General features: G+C 51.2%; 1 protein-coding gene and 1 pseudogene across 11 annotated transcripts in view; one reads left to right on the top strand and one right to left on the bottom strand.

Annotated features, from left to right (window-relative positions):
* VDR (vitamin D receptor) overlaps positions 1–22825 on the bottom strand; it is a 63813-nt gene extending 40988 nt beyond the window's left edge. For 2 of the 11 annotated variants that reach the window (XM_009003217.5, XM_002752089.6), the window contains exons 1-2: positions 22786–22825; positions 1062–1141 (exon numbers count right to left, since the gene is read on the bottom strand). The gene's annotated coding sequence lies outside the window, so the exon portion shown is untranslated. Of the gene's footprint in view, positions 1–1061; positions 1142–21561; positions 21895–22352 lie in introns of those variants that run through there. The other 9 variants (XM_078338187.1, XM_078338184.1, XM_078338190.1 and 6 more) reach the window with 5 other exon arrangements.
* LOC118144425 (uncharacterized) lies at positions 16005–20674 on the top strand (annotated as a pseudogene).
* Positions 22826–23308: the final 483 nt, after the last annotated feature.

Consider the following 23308-nt stretch of genomic DNA (forward strand, 5'->3'; position numbering starts at 1 on the left):
ACACTACATCTATGTTTTGTACATCTGTGCTTGCCTGTCCTTCTGAATATATCAAATGTTTCATAATTTTAAAACAGTTAAAAATAGAAAAAGTACCTGTGGGTCTATCAACATTGTCCCCATACCCCATAGAGCATCCTAAGTCCGAGCTGACGTCTGCAGGTTTCGGAACATATAGCACACATCTAAGATGTGGCCAGCGTCCCAGAGGCCCAAGGCCATTGTGGGGTGATAGAAACTGTCCAGGATGTCTGTGGCTTAACCCTGGGTCAGCTCAGATGCTGCAGCTTCGAGTCACCGTGGTGTTGCTACAGAGTCTGGGTCATCCAGGCTCCCAGGCATCCGGTGGATTTCGTGTAAAACAGAGAAATCAAATGGCGGGTAGCAAGAAATATCCATTAAATCAGTCCAGCAAGGGTTCAGCATCACACGGGCTCATGTGCAGATGCTATGGTGCAAGCGGGTTGGGACAACTTCCTACCACAGCACAGCAGTGGGACAGGCCTGCAGCGGGGTGAGCTGCTGCCCTGACATCAGGAAGTCTCCATGCTGGGGGTGAAGGCTGGAAAGTCTGGATGGAGCAGCCAGAGACCCACAGTGAACGGGACCATTTCAGGGAGGCTGACAAAAGACCCAACCCTGCTTGGGCTTATTTGCTGCTATCAAGAAACCAGCGCCCAGGACTGGAGTCCACATGTGGAGAGGAAGCTCAAGCCTCTGTGCCCTGAGAGCTGAAAGTCCCAGGAATGTCAGGCAGAGACTACAGAGGTCAGGAGAGAGAAAGGAGATGGAGGCTGGATGGGTAACATCAGACACACAGCAGAGCCCACCAGGATCTGGGCCGGAGCCAGCAAGCCTCATCTCCTGAGCCTCTCTCTGAACTCCCACCCGCACCCCACATACTCCTGCATCTCAGCTGCAGACTCTGCTGCCCCAGGACCCACCTTGCAAAATTCTGGAGAGCATCCCTTCCTCCCCCTGCCCACCACCTTCTTATGACCCACCCCTGCCCCTTGAAAGCAGAAAGCCAGGGAAGTTGTGGCTAATGAGGAGACACCTACCCAAAGGAGCAGGGGCAGGTACGTGGAGCCCCCGGATGCTCTTCTATGAGGTCGCACAGATACTTCAGTCCCAAAGCCTTCTGAAATGAAGAAGGGGAAATGTTTTATCTAACGCAGAGCACTGACCACCTTGCAGTCTCTAAGCAAGTGGGCATGAGAAGCTCTTTCCAGTGACTTGAGTCCCCAGATCAGGGACTGCAAAGAGAAGTGGCTTGTTGGGGGCAGGCGTGCCATGTCATCGCTGGCAGGGGTGTGGGGGTGGAGGCTGGGCAGCAGCCAGGATGGCCCTCCCTCAAGGCAGGGAGTAGCAGAAGCAGTGGGAAGGGGTGGTATGGAAACAGCCTCCCACCAAGGCACTTCTCTCACAGCCCAGGGTGTCAGGAAGGAGGAAGGACCTTTTCCCTAGGGAGACCCACACTCCCACTGCCCCTTCCATCCCCAGATTGTAGGCAGCTGAGGAAGCAGAGCAACTGGGCCACGTGGCCCAGTACTGAGAATGGGAAGAAGATGGCTGCCTGAGGCAGGGCGGCGAGGGGCCGCACAGGAGCTGGGAATGGGGTGGGCTGGGAAGGCAGCCCACAGCCCTGGCATTCTGGGACAGCTTCAAAGGCAGGTGTCTGAGATCTCCTGTCTGTGGAGACTGGGTGTAGGCGGAGCAGGTGCTGCAGGGGTTAAATACAGCAATGCATTGCTTTCAAACAGGATGTTTTCTGCCAATTTTAGCTCTTCCCCAGACACACTCAACACCCCCACCTGCACTAGGGCAGACTCTGGATCTTAGCAGCTGGCAAGGGTACCAGCAAGGAGGGACTGGCAGAATTGTACCCTTTCCACTTCCACAGACACCCAGCCCTGCTTGTCCACCTGCAGACGTGGACAGACAGACAGACAGACAGACACACACATACACACACACACACACACACCCCTTTCCTTCTCTGATGCCAACAGGAGGTGAGCCTGGCAAAGGCCTCTAAGCCAAACCCCAGATGGGGTGTGTCTAGACCCCAGCTTTTGTCCTTCTTTGGCAACCTCTGTCTTCCAGTGGCCTAAGCAGGGAAGTAGGGGAACTGAAGGGGCTTCCAAGGCCTGGGTCCAGTCCTAGAACTGTGAGCCAGCTGAGCCCATTTGCCACCCCTTCCAGCACTGCCAGCTCCCAGGGGCATCCGGGGAAAACACCAGTGGACAATGGACCGAGATAACCTAAGTTGGGCTGGCTCACCCCCAAGAAGTGTGGGCAGTGGGAAGCATCTGCTGGGGACGGACATGCTGCCACGTGCCCTCAAGCCAAGCCTCCTTTGCCTCCTCCATTCCCACTACCCAAGCCCCTCCTAGCTGACCACACTCTGCGGGGTTCCCCCTCGGGCCTTATTGATTCCTCAGTCTCCTTTCCTGGTGCTCGGGAAGGAGAGATGGGGGGAAGGTGAGATGGGGGCAAGGTGGGCACAGAAAAGAGCACTGCTTTCCCATCCTCAGTCCCTGTGGTTTTCAGAGGTCAGAGGTGACATCCAGGTGAACACCACCCTGGAACTTGAAAACCCATGTCTCTGGAGTATTTACTAAGCTCTGCATGCATTATTTCATTCAGTCCTCACAGCAGCTCCATGAGGCAGGGACAGCCCTGCTTTACAGATAAGCAAAGTCAGAGTTCAGAGCACTCTGAGTCACTTGCCCAGCGTCCCACAGGCAGGCAAGAGTGGTACCTGGGGCGAGACGAGGACAGGCTGATTGCAATCCCCAACTGGGTCTTTTTCCAATGACAAGCATCAGAGCAGATGCCTCCTGCTCCACACCGGGCCCTGCTCCACGTTTTTCCTATGTACTCACTCACTTCACTCTCACAGCAGCTTCCTCCAGGGGGTACTGTTATTACCCTTATCTTAAGGGTGGAAACTGAGGCACAGAGAAGGTGATTGTCTTTGGAACTGGATTTAGATCTAGGTAGCTTAGCTCGGAGTCATTTCTGCAACCCTAAGCCCTGGGCACCTTTTATTTCCACTAAGTAGGGAACAAGGCAGAGAACAATCCCCAGGTCATGAGGGAAGAACCTGGGCATTATTCTTTTCCTTCCAAGGATCTCCAGGCCAAGGGATGGCAGCCCTCAGCCAGTATCCATCCACTTTCCCAGGATTCAGCCCCTCTCAGCTGGGAAAATCCCATTCAATAGATGGGCCTCTCCTCCTCACTCAACCTTCCAGTACTGGACGGTCCTTTTAGGAGAGATAACCTAGATTCAGCCTCTTAGCCCAAGTGCAAGCTTATAGGAAAGTGGGGCAAAGACATAAGGCAGGAAAGAGGACAGGTGGAAAACTGCTTAATACCTGCCCTCTGCTACTTCACACACCCACCCCACCAGCAATTCATGTTCTGAGTACATAGAACATCCCACTGCTTTTGCTGGGACCGTCCCCAGAGCAACCGTCTCCTGACCCTGCTTTAGAAATACCAAACCCCTAGCCCTGAGCCTCGGAGAAGCAGAGGGGGAGGAGCTCTACTCTGTAGAAAGCCCCTGGCTTCCATCCCTCCAGGGCCTGCATCCCACATCAAAACCTCTGCCTGACCCTGACCCCAGTCCTGACCTTGCCTTAGCAAGAAATGAGAAGATAACACATTTCCTTCCAGTCACTGAAGCCACAACCATTGCCTCTCCTACACATCTGCCTGTCAGCCCACACCACGGGCAGCCCCATCTTGCGGCAGCTTCTGTTAAATAGGCAGTCTTGCCTATGGCAGTCTTGCAGGGTGTCAACTGCCAAGTGTCCTGGGCAGAGCCCTGGAAAGATAAATATCAAAGTCCCTTGTGGCTCAGTTTAACTCCACATTGACTGCCCACCCCCCAAGGGTGGTAAAGCTGTGTCCACTAATGTCTTTTCAAGCTCTGAGAGCATGCAACTCCAAGACTGGAATTCCCATCATGAGAAGTACTTTTTTTCTTTGTTTTTAAGAGAAAAGGTCTCCTCTGTTACCCAGGCTAGAGTGCGGTTGACAATTACAGCTCACTGCAGCCTCTAATTCCTGGGCTCAAGCAATCTTCCACCTCAGCCTCCTGTGTAGCTGGGGTTACAGGTGTGAGCCATGCCAGACAAGGAGGCCTTAAATGAGATGCAGCTTTCTCCTGGATCCCTCAGTAAGCAAATGAACCCCAACATCCATGCCTCAGTGAGTGAGTCTCACTCATCCTCAGATGCCAATGAGCAGGAAGGGCACAAAAAATGTGGCCCCTAATCAACCCCAGTGAGAGGTGGAGCCCAGGAGAGGGTCCTCTCTCTGCCAGGTTGGGACTGGAATGGTCTAAAGTGGGCTTTCTAATTGTTGACACTGTTCCAAAATTCCCATTCCTTCTAGAAAAAAATGGAAAGCCAAGAGACTTCCCCACAGAGGAGGAGACAACTCTGCTTCTTCCTAAAATTGGCACATAGAGTCAGCCACGTGCTGGCCTTTTCCAGGAGAAGATACGCTTGTGTGTCTGCCAGCCACACCACACAGGTACTTGTGCACACACCCTTGTCATGTTTCCTTACCCCCTAAACTCTGCCTCATCGAGTGCTGAGCACCCACCTGACTTTTTATTTGTCATCTCTTTATTCTGGTACATAACTCAGGCGTAACAACATCGTGGCAGCTAAGGTGATACCCTCTCTTCCTTCTCCACCGTCCCCAACAACCCACGACAATCTTGGGACCTCCCAGAAGAAGCTGACCAGGAACAGAGTGATAACAAGGGGAAGGGGAGAGGGTTTACTGTATAAATAGAACTTATCCAGACGACTTCCTGGCCCAACTGTCTCGCCCCGCTCCTTCATACACACATTTTTAAAAAAATTTTTTTTAAGTAACTGGGAAGGGAGAAGAAAAGGGAAATCTGGAAGAAAAATGGAAAAGGAAAAATTTAAGGTTTATTAACTTTTTTGAGTATTAACATTTCTGTCTCTCATCTCTGTCTTTTTTTTTTCTTTGCAAGGTTCTGTATAGCTATGGGGGGTGAAGTGAGCATTTTTTTTTTTTTTTTTTTTTAGAAAAAAAGGAGAGAGGGAGAGGAAGAAAGAGGAAAAAAAAGAGGGAGAGAGGACAGGAATATTGCTTCATTCTAAAAATGGGTATTAATAATACACACATATTTTAAACATGGGTAATTATTTTCTACAGATCACAATGTTCACAGCAAAACCCAATAGATAACATTCAGCTCAGAAAATCTCAAGATTGGAAGGCAGCAACAGCACCACCTAGTTCAATCACCTTAAATTCCTTCGATAATATTCTAGTCAAACATTTTTCTAGCCCATGCTTGAGTAATTTTCCTAGTGCAGAGCCACCTCCCACGGTATCCACTCTCTTTGGATGACTCTATGCTTAGAAAGCTCTTTATCATGCACAGACAGAATAGCCCCCGTCTTTCAATGTAGTTTTCAATGGCTGCTCCTAGACAGCTCTTTGCAGCCATATTAGACAAACCTACTAGGCCATTCACACAGGAGCTCGAGAGGATGGTTCAGGGGCCACCATATGGTGCCACATGCACATTGGAAAAAGAGCCCTGGCCGGGCACAGTGGCTTACACTGTAATCCCAGCACTTTGAGAGGCTGAGGCGGGCAGATCACTTGAGGTCAGGAGTTTGAGACCAGCCTGGCTAACATGGTGAAACACTGTCTCTACTAAAAAAATTACAAAAATTAGCCAGGTGTGGTGGCAGGCACCTGTAATCCCAGTTACTTGGGAGGCTAAGGCAGGAGAACTGCTTGAACCTGGGAAGCAGAAGTTGCAGTGAGCAGAAATTGCACCATTGTACTCCAGTCTGGGCGACAAGAGTGAAACTCTGTCTCAAGAAAAAAGAAAAAGAAAAATTAAAAAGAAAAGGACTCCCTTTTTCTTAGACACAGACTTTTCTAAAACATTAAGCCCTAAGACACTTTACTTCCATCAGTCAGAAAATTATCATAAAAATAGAAAACTCTACAATGCTTACGTTGTGAGTGAAGACGAGGGGAGAAGCAGCAGCAGATCGCCTGGGCTACGCTCAGTTTTGATTTAGACCCCATCTGCTTCCCATGTTTGCTCATGATCCCACAGGAAGAGTGAGTGAGAGAGCTTCTGCCTCTGTGCCCTGCACGGGGAGAGAACGGTGTCCGTTCCGTGGAAAGAGCCTGTGGCGCAGTCTGAGTCCCAGCAGGCCTGCTGCCTCCTCTTTCTACCACTTGGCTCTTTCCAGAGGAGGCTGGGCCCCAGCAGCCCAGCTCTAAGGACCTCTGAGAACATTTAAAAGGCTCACCATGACTGACTGAACCATGGGAAATTCAGTGGCTGCAGGAAGGAATTTACCCCTGAAGCTGGTTCTTCATTAACCTCTTTGGGACTATGGAGTACCTTTGAGAACCTGATAAAAGCCATGGACTGACACCTCCTACAGTATCAGGGCATATTCGTTTGTTTTCAGGCTGCTGATAAAGACACACCCGAGACTGGGAAGAAAGAGGTTTAATTGGACTTACAGTTCCACATGGCTGGGAAGGGCTCAGGGCTTTAGAATCATGGCAGGAGGTGAAAGGCACTGCTTACATGGCAGTGGCAAGGGAAAAATGAGGAAGAAGCAAAAGTAGAAACCCCTGATAAACCCGTCAGATCTCATAAGACTTATTCACTATCACTAGAATAGCATAGGAAAGACCAGCCCCCATGATTTAATCACCCACCCTGGGTCCCTCCCACAACACATGGGAATTCTGAGAGATACAATTCAAGCTGAGACGTGGTGGGGACACAGCCGAACCATACCACAGGGCTAGGGCCCTACACACTCTCCTTCACCAAGGCCACTCTGGGGAGCTCTAGCAGCCTCTTGAGCGTGGCGGGACTCAGAGCTGGGAGCCCATGAGGCCTCAGGCAGTGCGGCAGGAGATACACGGCCTACTTAGATAGAGTTCCATTTTTTATCAATAATTATTTCTGCAAGCTGCTTTTTTCCAGTGGAAACTCTGCCCTCAGCTTTGTCAACAAGATTTCTGGGCTGATTACTGCTCGCCAGGTAATAGGCAGGCTATGCCCGTCACTGCTGAAGAGTGGCTGGTGACGCATAGGGGCCTGGCCCATTTAGAAGCTGCAGTCCAAGCTCTCTGATTTTACAACTGAAAATATGGAGACCATGAAAATAAAACCATGGGTAGCAGGGAGGGGAAGATGGGGAGAGGTTGGTTAACAAAAACAAAACGAAAGCTGGACAGGAAGAATGGATTCTAGTTTAACACCATAGGGTAACTAGGTTAACTGTCATTCATTTATATTCCCACAGAGCTAGGAGAGAGGATTTTGAATGAGCAAACACAAAGAATGACAAATGTTTGGGGCAATAGATATGCAAATCGCCTGAATTTGATCCTGCACATTGTATATCCATTTTGACATATCACTCTGTATTCCATACATACAATGATTATGTGTCAACTACAAATAAAAAGAAAAAAATTCTAAGAAAGTCAATAAAGACAAGAGAAGAGACGTACAGTCCCACCGTGTGGCCTTGGACATGTCATTTCCTCTCTGATGGCCTCAATCTCTTCTCAGTCTCTTCTGAGGCCATCAGAGAGGAAGTGACATGTCCAAGGACACACAGTAAGGAAGTGAACTTTCTCACCTCTAACCTGGCTGAGTCCAGGACCCCCAGCCGCCTGCCTGAGCAGCTTCCAGGCAAGAGTGTGGTGTGAGGTAGGAAGGGGCCATGGAGGAGGCTTTGTACTCTCCCTCTGGGGCTGAGAGTTCCCTCTAGGAGGCCTTATGCAGACTGCAGCAGGACCACTCAGCACTGACTACATCCTTACAATCAATACCAAGAAACAAAAAGGTTGCTAAGGCTCACTCACATGCTCCTGCCCCACCAGCTCCTGGCTTCAGCCCCCGTGGCCAGAGACATGAACAAAGACTCAAGACAGGGAATACCTTAGAGGGAAGTGGGATATGCCTGGCCTGAGCTTTCTCTACTCTGGGCGGGTTTCTTAGGACACTAACATGGGGGTACTGCCCAAGGTTATCTGCTACAGGCAAAAGTTGATGAGACAAGGAGGCTATTTGTTCAAGTGACTTGGAGACTAAGAAATAGAAACTGGGGCAGCCCCAAAGGGAGAGAGTAGGTCCAATCCTTCTTTGGGGAGACCCGTACTACTGCTAGTGCTAGTGGAGCTGATGGCTAAATGGGATTTTCTCTTAAAAAAAAAAAAAAAAAAAAAAAAGCATCTCAGTTCAGGTCCCCCAAGAGCCCATTCCTGTCTCCTCATCTACAAATAGGAACATGGTAATACCTGAGTCTCAGGTCTTGTGCGGGGATCAGACGAGCTGATCTCTGAGGAGCGCTCAGAAGGGTGCCCGGCACAGCAAAAGCTTTATATCTTAGCTATTATTATTGGAATTATACCTGTTTTAGTATAATCACTAGAGAATCTAGGAAAATTAGAAGAGCTTCGGGCCCCGAGGTGGTGCTGTGAAGGGCAGGACGCCTGCTCTCAGTCCCAAAAGCTCCACCCTAAACAAACATTGCCCAGAAAGCCACAATTTTGCTGAGCTGGGGAAAAAAAAACTGACCACCCCACCCATTGTCAGTGGCTCCTAAAACTCTCCCACAACTTTTAGGGATGAGGAGAAATGAGTTGTTCTAATCTCTCCCCTAACAAGCAGAAGAGATGAGCTGTATATCTAGACTTTTCCCCTACGTAGGAGATAAAGCTAATGGCCCCCAAGTCGTCACCAATTACCAACCCTTCCACCCATGGTCCTTTCTTGTGTCCCTGTCTCACCCAGTGCCACCTCCCTCCCCAGCCTCCCCCATCTTCACGTTCTTGTCCTGTACTGGGTGTCTGTTCTCACTCTAGTGAGACCTGAAGCTTGACTAGCTCCAAGATGCCCCTCTGTCTGTCACCAGGGCAGCGGCAACCCCTACACTCCCACCCCCACCACCTACAGCAGAAAGGAGAACTCAGGGGAAGCCTGAGGTGGGAGCGGGAGCCAGGAGGTGGCAGTGAGAACTGCGGAAGCCCTGGCAGAAGTGCGATCCCGCCATGTCCCTTTGCCTAGACAATGGGGTGGGCTTTGGCTCTGGGCCTGGACTCCTGGCTGCCCTGGCTCTTAATGGCCTGGGAAGGCCATTCATTTATGCTGGGATAGATTCTGAAGCCTGTGTCAGAATCAGGGAAGGATCCCCAGGGTCCTCTGGGATGGGCAGGGCTGGGCTACCTCTCCACAAGGCAGCCTAGGTCCCGTAAAGGGCTGATTTGCCCAAAAGTATCCTCTCCATCTTCTGGGTTACTAGTGAGGGGTGGACACTTCCCCTGTGCAGTATTCATGCAGCTTCTCAAGACCTGGGCCATGCGAGAGGTCCCCACTCACTTTCGAGAGCAGCAGCCCTCACCCCAAGGTGACACCAGCTGCTCCTCAGTTTCTGATTAGAATGACTTCCCCTAACAAGCTTTTTCAGAGTTGTTCAGTCAGGCTTCTGGACGTCCTTCTGGGTAGGGTCCCTGCTGGGGACTCCCCCGGAGGGCCAGGGAAGTGGCAGCATTTCTTCTTGGCCTCAAACTGTGGTGGGCATGATTCTGGCCTCTGCTGCCTTATCTCTGATGGAGTCCCTGCCTATGTTTAAGCACCACATGGCAAGGCTTGTACTGGGAGTGAGAGACACAGTGGTGAGCAAGACCCTGTCCTCTGGAAGCTTACAGTCTACAGGGTGAGGAACTCCAACTCAGTTCGACACATGCCACCACCCAAGAAAGTGCCAGGTCTAAAGGGAGCCTGTGGGAGAGCCTCTGCCTCATCTTAGTGAGAGGAGAGAAGAGAAGGCTCTTTGGAGGTGGTCCCCTCTCGACCTCTCCACGAAGACAGGAAGGAGCAGAGGAGTTTAAGGTGGCAGTGGTAAGAGGTGCAAGGAGCACTCCAGGCAGACAATCCTGCACATGTGACAGCTGAGAACGAAAGGGAAAGAACGTGTTTGGGACAGAGACACTCATTCGATATGGCTGGAGGGAGGGACAGGGCACCAGCAACAGACGCACCAAGCGGCCACACTCATGTCAGAGGCCTGTAGGAAGGACATTCCGCTCTTTTCTTTGCTTCTTCAAGTTAAGCTCAGTGAGTCTTGAATATCAGGAATTTTGAATTATTGCCATGATTTATTGAAACGGAAGACTTTCAGACCCCATTCGGATTCCCATTCCAACCTGAATCCATCTTGAGTATGGTGAAAAATCACAACGGGGCCTCTCTCACTGTTTCACTGAGAGGTCAGCTATGCCCAGGCCTCTCCTGCAGCACAGCTGAAGTCCTGGCTGAGGTACATACAAAGCCACTGTCCCCCACGGCCCTTCAGGGAGACGCTTAACCCTGGGAATAGGATCATCAGTAGTTGAGCTAGAAGGGAGAGGTAAAGGAGAAAGACCTAAAAAACACAGCCTAGCTGAAGAAAAAAAAATTGGTTTTGTGGGGGAAAATCAAAAGAGAGAACAAATGATTCAATAAGGGCAGATGGAAGGAAGGGAGGTTAGTGAACGACCCGGCTGCCGTGTCACCAGTACGATCCGCAGATGGAAGGAAGGGAGGTTAGTGAACGACCCGGCTGCGGTGTCACCAGTGCGATCCTGACCTAATTCATCAGTCTGTGCAGGGCAGCCAGATATGGTCGCTGCGCACAAAGAGAGGTGAGTTACCCACAGACGCAGGAGCCCCAAACCTGCCGCCACCGGTCCGCTCAGCCCACTGTGTTCTGGGCAACAAGGTCACTTGCTCGTTGCCAGGAATTTGTGTAAGGAAACACATCAGGCAGAATACGGTGCTCACAAACAGCGTGCACCCTGGACGTGTGTGGAGTGTCCCCCAGGCACACAGGCACATGCCCGAACTCACTGCCGGCCGACGTAACACAGGCCTTCCCTGCCTCGCCCTCAGAGCTGTCATTTGAAAATAACCCTCTTGGTTCAACGTTTCAGGCCAAATATCAGAATCTGTCGGGAGGAGTCTTCCCCAGGGCCACAAAGTGGCAGGAAACAGCTGCCTCTGTTCTAACCCACGAACCCTATCAGAGTTCTGATTCCCCTTCCCCAGCCCTGCCCATTGGCCATCTCCCTCTTCTCTGTTTCTTTTTGGTAGCCAGGGGGCAAAGACAGAACAGGTTTAAACCACAGAGTACTTTCCATAAGTGTTGCCGCAGGACAGAGGAGGAGCTAAACTTAGAGTCCCCCTAGGAACAAGCTGTTTCCCTAGAGGAGCAACTTCCTTCCCGCCTGCTGGTCAACTGTCTGCAGCCCCTGAGCTAGGCCTGCTGCCCGCTGGGCCTCTGCACCAGCTGGCAGAAGTTCCACTCCCTTCACTCAACACTCTTTCTGGCAGTGGCAGACATCCTTTGAGAAGGAATTTGATGGACTAGCTCAGAAACTAGGTTCAATTATAGGACCTGTGGGGGAAACCCCTTTTCCTCTGACTCGGCTGGGCTGCACTAAGTCAGCTGGAGCTGCTGCCAGGTGGGCTGTGGATGGGTAGCATCCTAGGGGAGAAGCCAGCGGCCATGGTCCATCTCTGCCCCGGGGGCAGATGCCCACTGCTTCCCTTCACTCCTCCACCCTTACTTTTCCCAGAAGTCCCCCTGACCTGAAGAATAATTCTACAGCCAGGCTGGTTAGTAGCCCAGGACTGAAGTTGAACAGAGACGCAAATAATTCCCCCGTGAGCTATTTTCTGGTCAGCTTTCAGAACAATAGCTCAGAGTGACAGGCGGGTGCCGCGAGGGAGGCTGGCCTCGGGCCACTGTCTAGGACCACTAACAACTTAAGGCCTTTCCCACGTCCACTGCGCACTCTTCCTGGCACCAGAATTTATAGAGGTGGGACCTTAGTCAACGGCTTAGAGTAACTGTCTGCCACACCTGCCTCCACCTGCGGATCCACATGGGACATGAGGGCGACAGGATGGGGAAGGCCCGCGGGAGCCAGGGGTTTCCATCCTTCATGGCTACAACTCCTACAGAATACGGAAGAAGAAGAAGACACAGCCACTTTACCAAGCCTCCAGAAAGAGGTTCCATATGATTGTTGTGTCCACTGAGATAAATATTTTAAATGTGTTAGAGAAATTGTTACACTCTATAATAATATTTTATTATTATTTATAATAAATTATTATATTAATATTTTATTATAGAATGTAACAATTTCTCTAACACATTTAAAATATTTTGTAGAGCTATTGCCTTACTGTTATTTTTTCAGGTATTTAAGAGTAGGAGAGGAAGAGGAATAAATTCAGGTAAAAAGGGGGAGGCTGTGAAAAACCACGTCAATGGCTGATTGCATGGAGGATGATTTCTGCCAGCATGAGGCCCTCACGGCCTGGGGGAGCCCAAGTGCAGCGAGGACATCATGTAAAATGCATGCTGAGCGTCATTCATTCACTACCAAGCCCATCCCCAGACTTTCTACATTTTCTTTTGCCTTAAGACCCTATCCTCTGTTAGTTTCCTTTTAATTTTTCTCACATGACTTTTCTTTTAATACTTATGAGGAAATACCTTCCCGAGAAGACAGAGTATGGGAGGGAGAGAAGGAGGAGGGAGAAAGGAAACGAGGGGAATATATTCTTGGAATATCTTATTCTGAAAGGTTTCTTTCTAACTTACAAGGAAGAAACACTCTGTATTATAGAGGTATTATCATATGCTGGGAGGGGTACCTTCTCTAGTACATTAGTAAGGAATTCTACATGAACAGAGTCTTTCCTATCCCACACTGTAACAGTCACCTGTTTTTTTGTTTGTTTTTGAGATGGAGTCTCACTCTTGTTGCCCAGGCTGGAGTGCAGTGGCGCAATCTCAGCTCACTGCAACCTCCACTTCCTGGGTTCAAGTGATTCTCCTGCCTCAGCCTCCTCAGTAGCTGGGATTACAGGCGCCCACCACCATGCCCAGCTAATTTTTGTATTTTTAGTAGAGACGGGGTTTTACCAGATTGGGTAGGCTCGTCTCAAATTCCTGACCTCATGTGGCCTCCCAAAGTGCTGGGATTACAGGTGTGAGCTACCAAGTCTGGCAAAGAGTCACCTGAGCCTGCAGGGCAGACCTGGCTGTGATGTGTGCCGTTTGCCACCTGTCCTCCCCCAACACCAACAGTGGGTACACATTTTTTTTAATTGTCTGTCAGTGTTTTAGAAACAAAGAGGTTACATTTTTGGGGAAAAAAAAGACCCCTGAATGCCCAGCTTTCTATGAGAAAGTCAGGTAATTTAGCCACACTGAGCCGTAGCTCCTAGGAGAAGCCTGCTGGACCCAGAGGTGCTGCTCTCGTCAACCAGCGCTCTCTGGTCCATCTCATGGGGTCTAAATCCCTCCAGCCTCACTCATAACCCACCTGGCCCTGGCCCCCTGACCAGCCCACGGTGACAGCAGGGCTCACAGTTAGAAGTGCAGGTTCTGGAGGCAGCTGGCCTGGGTGCTCCCAACCCTGGATTCTCCCCAGCACTAGCTATGCAACCAGAACCAATGAAAGGCACTTTCTAAGCTTCTGCTTCCTCGCCTGTGCAGTGAGAAAAATACCACCACCTACTGCATTGTCTGTGAGGCGTCCATGAGATAATCGTGTCCAGTGCCCAGCACAGTGCCTGGCATGTCGTACCTGCCCAGCCAACGTTAGTGCTTCTCACTGTGTGCACTTGCTGACTAAGGAGAACTCATGAGTTGCAGCCCAGTTTTTGAAGACGGTTTAACAACACAAAGCAATTGCCCTTCAACCCTCCTTTCTAGCTCAGGGACCCGGTCTACAGACAAAAACCACCTAGTGAGTGTATCTGTGACATGTTAGCTGCTGTGTGGAGCAGGGACACTGCAGAGATGGGATTCAGACCTGTTCTTGGGGCTCACAGTAGAGTAGGGGGAATGGACAGTGAGATCCTCACAGCACTGACAGGTGGAGTTACACACGAAGCTCTCCCCACCACGCCTGCCCAGGACCACCCAGGAGCTTGGCATTCAGGAGGACCTGGGGGTGGGTCTGACTCTTTTCTCTTACTCCTTCTAGTCTCCAAACCTTTCGGGGGGCTTTACTAAAAGGCACCCAACCACAATTAGTTCCACTCCATTTCCAGTTTCCCAGGCTGTGCATGTGATTTCAACAAAGCTGGTCTGATCTCAAATGCAGTTCATTATAATGGAATTTTACCTGAGGCATCCCCTCCCCCACTTCTTAACATCATGGCACCCGAGATATGAGTCTGCTTGCCAAAGAGGCTGGGCAGAAGTCACTTCCTGCCCCTGGCAGCAGTCCTGAGATTCAGAGCCGTTTGGAAGAAAGAACTCTGCCCCTAGGGTGTTTTCCAGCATCTCCCTGGCCAGCTTGGAACTGCCCCATTCACCCTCACTCCACCTGCTGCATCTTTTCCAGCCCTCCTCAGACAGGAAGGGGAGGAGGGAAGACTGAGCTGAATGACCAGGACCCCGCAGGGAAAGGCAATGCACGAGTGAGAGAAAGAACGTGCACTTTGGACTTCGGGCGGAATTTAAGTTCTGGTTCTGATTTAGTAGCTCGGTGTCTCTGGAAAACAAATGTAGCCTCTGAATCTTTGTGAACCTTGGTTTCCTCTTTTGTAAAATGGGCATAATATTACCAGCCTCGTAGGATTATCGAGAGGCATAAATGAGAAAATGCCTGAAAAACATTTAACACAGTGCCTGGAACACAGTGAGTTATAATAACCATTGGTTATTATGATCATCAGCTATGACATAATATAGTAACCTCACAAGGGTCAAAGGTGGTTATAGAAAGAGACACTGGGTGGCGTTAGGGGTGGAGGGATGGCTGAAGAAGGTAGAGCCCTGTCTCTGAGCCCAGCGCAGGCCTGGTAGCCAAGGTGAGGCCCAAGGCAGAAGCACCTTCCTGCCCGGAGCTGACAGGCACAGACTGGATAGGTAATTACAAAGCTGAGGGCTGGAGTGGCCCATGAAACTGTCCAGCCAGCCACATTCCTTTGTCCCGTGGGTGACTGGATGGTGAGTATCCGGCTGTTTATGTGGCTACCAGGACACTGAGTGTAATGACGTTTTTTCCCTAGTAGTCCGAGGAGGGTGTTTGACTTTCAAAGGGAAAGGGATTTTCTACAGGCATTTGTCTCCTTTCCCCATGGCATTGCCTCTGTTCCCTCCACCCCAATCCTCCAGCTACTCCCTGCTTCTCAGGTTAAACGAATCAGAAAGCCAAAGAATGAGGCCAGACTCTGAACAGATAGACAGTAGAGACTAGTAAACTTCACCCCATCTCACTGGAGCCCTTAAATGATCAAGAAGCCCAGGACAGACATGAATCTATCACTGCTCCAGCTCCATGTGCTTAGATTAGCTAGCAAAGTCATGGTTCTTATACTTCCATGTCCTTTTCTCAAAATTGGTGCCCGAGGAAAATATATATATTCCTCCCAATCCACTTAGTGAAAATGCAACTTAGTGGGTATTAATTGAGCACCTAGTATGGGCTCGGTGCTGACACCAGGCTCTTGGTTGAACTGAAGAGACCACCTAGCATTGGGGAGGACGAAGAGCCACTGCTGGTGGAAGCCCAGACAGGAAGGGCTTCGACTGCACCTGGAGGCCCAGCACAGGGCTCTCAGTCGGGCTGAAGCACGTATGTGGTCACCTGTGCACAGTGCAGCAGAAGAGCACACATGTGAGTCAGAAGCTGGGTCCCTGAGTCATGAATAATACAATTATTATAGTAATCATTATAACTGTGGAAACTCGTTTCATACAACTTTTTCATTTTAGAAATGAAGCTTATGTCAAGTGTTGAAAAGGATGGAGAACAGTGGAAACTTCTGTCCACTACCGAAAGGAGTGGTTTTTTCTGGTACAACTGCTGTGGAAAGCTGCGTGGCACCTATAGCGATGCTAAGCATGGAATTCCACGGGAGCCAGAAATTCCAGCCCTAGGCATGTGCCTTACAGAAATTCTTGTGAGTTTCTCATGCACCAGAAGACAAGTATAGCATGTACACCCCTAGCTGTACTGTCCTATTGTAATAGCCCAACTGGAAACAGCCCAAATGTCCGCCAGTGCGAAGGAGGATGTGCACACCGTGGTGTGTTTTTACAGTCGAATGCTACACAGACGTGCAAACTGCAGTGCTGTGCCTCAACATGGACGAGCCTCAGAAAATCACACTGACTCAAAGTGCATCACAGAGAACACACGTGTATGTGAACCTCAAAGCCATGTGAAATAAAACAACATAGTGTTTTGTAAAACACACCTAGATGATAACTTACAAAGAAAAGCAATAAAACAATTAACCAAAATTCACTTTGGGGTGGGGAGAGAGGAAGGAGAATGCAAATGGGGAGAGGCAGAGGGGGCGTTTAACGTGCTGTGAATGTTCCACTCTTAGGTGGTGGGTACAGAGCATACATATACTTTTTTGAGATGGAGTCTCACTCTGTCCCCCAGGCTGGAGTGCTGTGATACGATTTCGGCTCACTGCAACCTCTGCCTCCCAGGTTCAAGCGATTCTCCTGCCTCAGTCTCTTGAATAGCTGGGGTTACAGGCACGTGCCAACTTGCCTGGCTAATTTTTGTATTTTTAGTAGAGATGGGGTTTCACCATGTTGGTCAGGCTGGTCTCAAATGCCTGACCTCATGATCCACCCACCTCAGCCTCCCAAAGTGCTGGGATTACAGGCGTGAGCCTGTTCCAGAGTATAAGATTCTTTAACCTATACATAAGTATATTATGTAATCTTTTGTGCATGATATATCACAGTTTTAAAAAATGAACAAAAAAGAATTGAAGAACCCAAGTGGCAGACAAGCTAAGCAACTGTCGCAAGCTCATCAGCTAACAAATGACAGAGAAATCAATTTGCCAAATCTGAGTTGAGTCAGGTGCCAGGACAGCCATTCCTGAGTTCTAAAAGGGCCTCTCACAAGGACAGGCTTCTGGGCTAGAAGTTTTGAAAAGAAGCGCAAGAGTCTATTTTTCCCAGCTGTGAAATCCCCAGTGTCTTGAATAGTACCTGGCACACAGTAGGCTCTTGGCTCATATCTACTGAATACATGTGCCTTTCAAGGGCCTACTGTGTGCCAGGCACTTGACTTACATCATCCACTCCTCACGCAGTCCTACAAGGGAGCTATTATTATACCCAGTTTACAAGTAAGGAAACTAGGCCGGGCGTGGTGGCTCATGCCTGTAATCCCAGCACTTTGAGAGGCTGAGGCGGGAGGATCACCTGAGGTCGGGAGTTCAAGAGTAGCCTGACCAACATGGTGAAACCCTGTGTCAAAAAAAAAAAAAAAAAAAACTAGTAAGGAAACTGAGATACGGGGAGATTAAGAAACTTGCCCAAGGTCACGAGCTGCAAAGTGATCATGCCAAGCTTTGAACCCAAGAATCTAACTCAGACCCCGTGCTTCTCCTATTTTGCCAGGCTGCTAGCTTCTAACAGTGCTATCTAAAATTTTAGTCATCTACCAGGGAACCCTGGGACCCACAGGGCATGGGCCAGGCTGAGCACTTTCTCTTCCTTCCACCTCTGTCTCCAGGCTCTGACAGAGTGGTTCGTATGGCCAGGCCCAGTGTCGGCAAGCAGCGTATAGCAGCGGTTACAGGCCAACTCTGCAGCCATGGGCAGGTGACTGCATCTCTTTAAACCTTGGTTTCTCCGCTATGCCTGCTAGAGAAAATAACCGGACCTACCCCCGAGAGAAGCTTTCACCCCTGAGAGGGTGAAAGGAGACAAGTAAAGCAGTCGGCATGGGACCTGGCACAAGGCTATCAGAGGAGGCTAGAGTCCATTTCTCCTTCCAGCTGGGCCAGGTTCAGGAGTCCTTAAGGGATAGCCAGGAAGGGGAAAAGGTAGGCAAGCTGAGAACAGCTCCCCTTTGGCCAGTGGTACAATTAGCACACAGTAGGTATTCAATAAAGCGGCTCCTTTGAAAGAGCGCTTCTTACTTGCCTTTCAGACTATTAGAGTCACATTTGATTCCACACAATCTCTCTGCACAATCCTACCTCTCTTGGGTTCTTGTTTGTGGTTCTTAACCTGAGAAGGTGCCTGAGACTGCCAGAGAGGCACCAAGATCTAAAAGAGCTGGCAGAGGAAGCCTCCTTCTGAGAGGCCACTGTTCCCAGAGTAACCTTTGGGCAGTCCAAGCCTGCTCTCAGGTCAACTTGTTCAAACTAGTTAGTACATCTAACCTCGCTGCTCACAAACATTTACTACAGGCCTGTAATGTGCAAGGCACTAAGTGCCCTGGAGGGTTCCAGGCAGATTAAGAGCACGGGCTTCTGCAAACCTAAGAGGGAGTCCTGGCTCTCCTCCTCACAGGCTATGACAACTTGGCATGTTGATCAACCTCACGGAGACTCTGTTTCCTCATTTGTAAAGGGAACATAACTGGTTCCTGTCTCACAAGACCTTGTCATAGGTCTGGGAGGCACGTAGCACAGCACCTCTTACCAAGTAAGTGCTCAGTGAGTAGCTGAAGCTACAACGCCAGTACCAGCAGGTGGCACACACTGGATGTGTCACCAGCAAAGCCTTGGGCATCATGGGTACTCCACAGTGCCTGAAATGTCCCACCTTGCATAACACCTCCAAGCTTCAGGTCATCATTAGAAGGCCAGTGAGACGCAACAGCTTCCCAGGAACCAACCTCCGAGTCTGCCCAGACTCCACTTTCCCGCGGGTGCAGCTGCCCACACCCTGCTCAGGACCAGGACTCTCCCCCGTGCAGAATGAGGACTTTGTATGGCATCTGGTTCTGGGAACACTGCTTAGTCTATTCCTTGGCACAGGACCTGCAGGGCAGGTTTGCAAAAGCGTAACACACATTCCGACTCACAGAGCACCGACTGCTTCTGCCTTTCGCTCCGGTCATTCACCGACCAGACACCCCCATCTTCCTCCAGTCAGCCTTGGTATGGAGGGGGCCTTGCCACATCCTTTCCCCACAAGTCACTTCAAAGACATGACTTCCCAAGATATCTTCACTTGCCCTTTTCACTTGTTGGCAATGAGAATGACTTCCTTCCTGGCAGAATAACCGAGAATCACACACAGTCATCGTGGCTACCCTGCTCCCTCCACGCCTATGCTCAATCAACCACATGCTGGACCTCTGGGGACTCTGCAGGGAGCCCGCCCTCTGCATCTGGACTGTAAGGACCCAGGACACAGAAGGCAGACAGTTTCTCTTCCACATGTCACCACAGTAGGATGCAGACACTGCCATCAACGCCTGTCACTTGGATTGAGCAAGAACAGCCTGTCCCCACCCTGGACCATTTCGCTAACATTCAGACCAGACCAAAGAGTTAAACTCTGGAGTCCTTGGGACCTGACTGTCTCCTGCTGTGCAGTTTCTCCCTGGCTTTGGCCTCCACTTTGCTTATCGTTTCCCCAGAACCTGGTTACAGGTGACCTATGTCCTTTATCGGAGTGGGCAAGGTTTGCCTGCCTTTGCCTTCCTGGCTGCTAACCTGCTTTACAGCCGGACTTTCTGTGGGGTAGTGTGGTCCCCAGGGGTCTGGGAAGCTGGATGAGCAAAATGAGGAGGCTGCAGATATGGAGGAAGAGGGAAGAGGAAACGTGAGGCCCAGTCTTGGCTCCACGATGAACCCCAATTCCCCTGGAGGAAGCTGAAGAGGAGTTGGCAGACCTTCCTGTCCCTGTCTGAGGTGGGGGTGGGGCAGGGAAACCAAAGGTGAGGCCAGTCACAAGTCAAGGGTAAAGGGAAGTCCCACAAGTGGTGGGCTGGGTCCCAGGACAGGGTGGGTGGGGGCAGTGCTGCCCTTGGGGGAAAAGACAGGAATTAGCTGGTAACACCAGGGAGCAAGCTGGGGCGTTGGGGCTATCCTCAGAATTAAGCTTCCCCTGTTTCACCTTGAGCATTAAGCTTCCCCCAACCTCATCGTCCCCTCATCACTGCTATGACCTCTGCTGGGTTTGGAGTGGTCATCACTAGGATGATGAATGTTCCATTTTTCCCTGGGCAGTTTGGCTTTGTGTCCATTGTCCTGGTATAACCATGCACCGCATCCCTTTTCACTCTCGAAAGTATCCCAGTTTGCAAGATACATTACACAGGGACTCTTTCTCGCATATCCAGGAGGGCACTGACACAGGAAAAGGTTAGGGACAAATCAGAGAGAAGCAGAACAAGAAGCGGGGCATGGTGGCCTAGAGTGACAGCCAGGCTGGCTTCAGCCAAGCTGGATCCTCTCAGAACTGGACAATAGTGGAGGGAGAGCCTGAGAATTGCTGCCCACCCTGGGGCTCAAATCGTCTTGGAGTCAGGGGCTGGTCTGGTGAGTTCTGCTTCCTGCCATCCCTCAGAGGGCCTGGAGTCATGCTGGGTGCACAAGAGACTCCGAATCAAATCCCGTCAATTCTTTACTTCCCTCTGCCTGCATCCAAAACAGAGCTGCAGCAGGGACACATGGATGCTGGAGCCCTGTAATTCCTTATTCAGCAACACACCAAACGTCATCCAGGTGCTCCTCCTGTCTCTGGCTCTCTGGCCTCTAGGACCTGACTGCTGCACAGGCAACGGCGAGTTTCCAGCAGACGTTCCAGAGGCCCACCCCACCCAGGACAGAGTGAAACAGTGGAAACTCCCTTTCCTGTCTTAGATAACCACCTGATGTAGCCCACTTGACCCCAGGCCTTTCTCCATTGACAGCCTGGGCTTTGGACACCTGTTCTAGGGGTAGAGTGTAGGGGTCCCAAAGGTCTTCTTGGAGCCTCCTCTGGGACTTAGTTACAAAAGAGATCAGGTCCGAGGTCAAATAGGGGAAGACTGAGAAACCATAAACATAAATTATCAGGGCACCCCAAACAGTACCTGACCTTCCATAATGTTTATACAAACGAAGTCTTTGGCCTCTGCTGAAGAGGAGCAAAGGGTTGGGGAAGCTTTCTAACTATCATTTTTCCTCCTCCTTTCTTACCCCATTTTCAAGTTCCTTCTTTAGCTTGGTAAGGGTCCAAGTCACAGCTGATCAGGAGCAGCCAAACCCAAAGCCATGGGATCCAGCCAGAGCACAGACTGTGAATTCCCCAGCTTTTTGCAGTTTGAATCAGCCTCACAGCCTGGTTGGCCTCCCAGGACTCTTCTCAAATAGGTCCAGAGATGTTAGTGAGTGGGGGCCGTGGACTCTGCAGGGAGGGCGACTTCTGCTCAGGGTCTCTAGCACCCAAAACAAAAGCCAGGGAGAAATGCACAGTCTTACCACCTCCTGGTGGGGCTGCATGCCAGCCCTGAAGCTGTTTCAGAAAGACCCACAGTTGCCTCCAGCACTTGGACAGTGAAAGGATGGCAGAAGTCCTCTCAACACACAACACTCTCAGTTCACAGAATTGAGGCTCCAGTGTTCAGACGACCCATCTCTACCTCAGCAAACCAGCCCACTCCCCAACCTGGGTTAAAACCTCGTTTGCCGACACCATGACTTCCCTGGTCCCAGACTTTCCCAGTTTCTTCTGCTCACCCACTTCACTAGCAGAGATGGGCCGCTGACAAGACCACTAGGCAGAAATGGAATGAAAGGCTGGAAAAGCCTGCAGTGCTGAGATCCCAGGAGAGAGGTGAGATGTGGATTTATCACAAAGCCACTGTCCCTTCACAGTGACCTCCTGCTGGAATCATCCCATTGCCATTCCACAATCACTGCCGTGTTGGCGTCTGAGCCCTTGCCATGAGGAAGACCACCTTCCAGCAGGGAGCTGGAGCAGAGCCGAACTCTGCCCAGGAGAGCTTCTGCAATGCTCAGAAAATGCCTGCTCAATTGCTTGCCTGGGCTCTGGCCCCTTTGGCTGCAACTGAACCCAGACAGGAGGCTGACTCACTCACCGCACGCATAGAGGAGGAGGAGGAGGAGGAGGAGGAGGAACAGGAGGAGGAGGAGCTGAGAGAAGGGCCTGGGCTGGGAGACCCAAGTCTCCGCCAGCCCAGGCTGGGTCTCTGACTCTGGTCCCTGGGTGAAGAGAAGGAGGGACAGTTGTCCACTGGCCCTGGAGACCACAGGCTGTTCCCGCCTAGATACTTCTGAATCTTCCTCACCGCCACCTACAGAAACAGGGCACCTCGCTTCCCAAACAGAAACCACTCCCTGAGCCCCTTCCTCATTTAAATGCTTGCCCCTGAGATCCTCTGAACATCTATTGACAGGCTGTCTTGGAAAAACAGGGCGATTTAAGTCTAAAATCATTGGTAGTTCAAAGAAAAATCAAGAAAAAAATTACTTAAAAGACCCAACTCCACCATCGCAGGTGACCGTACCTGAGCCCTGTGAGATAAATGAGGCTACACGCCCTCCGCTCCGCAGCCCTGAGCGCCATCGACAGCCAATCGCTCCTTTTCTTGTTCCTCACTCCATGCCAAGGCGCCCCGGCAGAGGAAGGAAACAAATGCTTCTTGTTGCCCAAGTGCTGAGCCCGGCGCTGGCGGAGCATTTCTCCTTTAAGCTGCCTGAGCACTGAGGATGTCGCCACCCTCCTCCCCAGCCTGGCACGAACTTCGGCTTTCTCAAACCTCAGTGCCCCCTTAGTGTCCCAGCCTCATGGCACAGCAGCCGGGATCTCGGTCGCCAAGTTTACCGCGGAGACTTGGACTCTAATGCTCGCACCCGTGCACTCACGCCCCGGTACCCCCGACGCCCCGACCTCGAGCCCCTATCCTGAGACCCCCTTCCGTACTTCTCCCGGGTCCGCACCTGGTCCCGCCGGCGGGTGGACAAGCTGTTCCGCGCTCCCGGCGCCCACGGCTCGGCAGCCGCCTTTTGACAAGCAGAGACAGCCCAGCACCTGGCCCCGCCCCTCGAGCGGGCCCCGCCCCTTTCCCCGCCCCTCGAGCAGGCCCCGCCCCTTCCCCGCCCCTCAAGCAGGCCCCGCCCCGCCCTCGGCCCCGCCCACAGGTCCCGTCCTCTCCTGCCTGGAGTTCGGTCTGCCCCGCAACCATCTTGACTTGGAATCATCCGCCCCGCTGTCGCCTTAGAGACTCTGCCTCGTGAAACTTTCATCGACCGTCGCCCATGGGGCAAGGTTCGCTCCTGCCCTGTGCGGGACAGAGTTGCCGATGAATACAGAGGAGCAGATCCCCGCCTCAGCCTGCGTTATTCGGGGACGCAGCCCCCCACCCTTCCAGCCTGCTGCGGACCCCGGGCCGGGTGCGTCACCCCCACCTGGGCCCGCGGGACGCTGGGGGGCGCCTGCCGACGGGCACGGGTGGGAAATCGC

The sequence above is a fragment of the Callithrix jacchus genome, chromosome 9, assembly GCF_049354715.1.
Source record: "Callithrix jacchus isolate 240 chromosome 9, calJac240_pri, whole genome shotgun sequence".
Taxonomy (NCBI): Eukaryota; Metazoa; Chordata; class Mammalia; order Primates; family Cebidae; genus Callithrix; species Callithrix jacchus.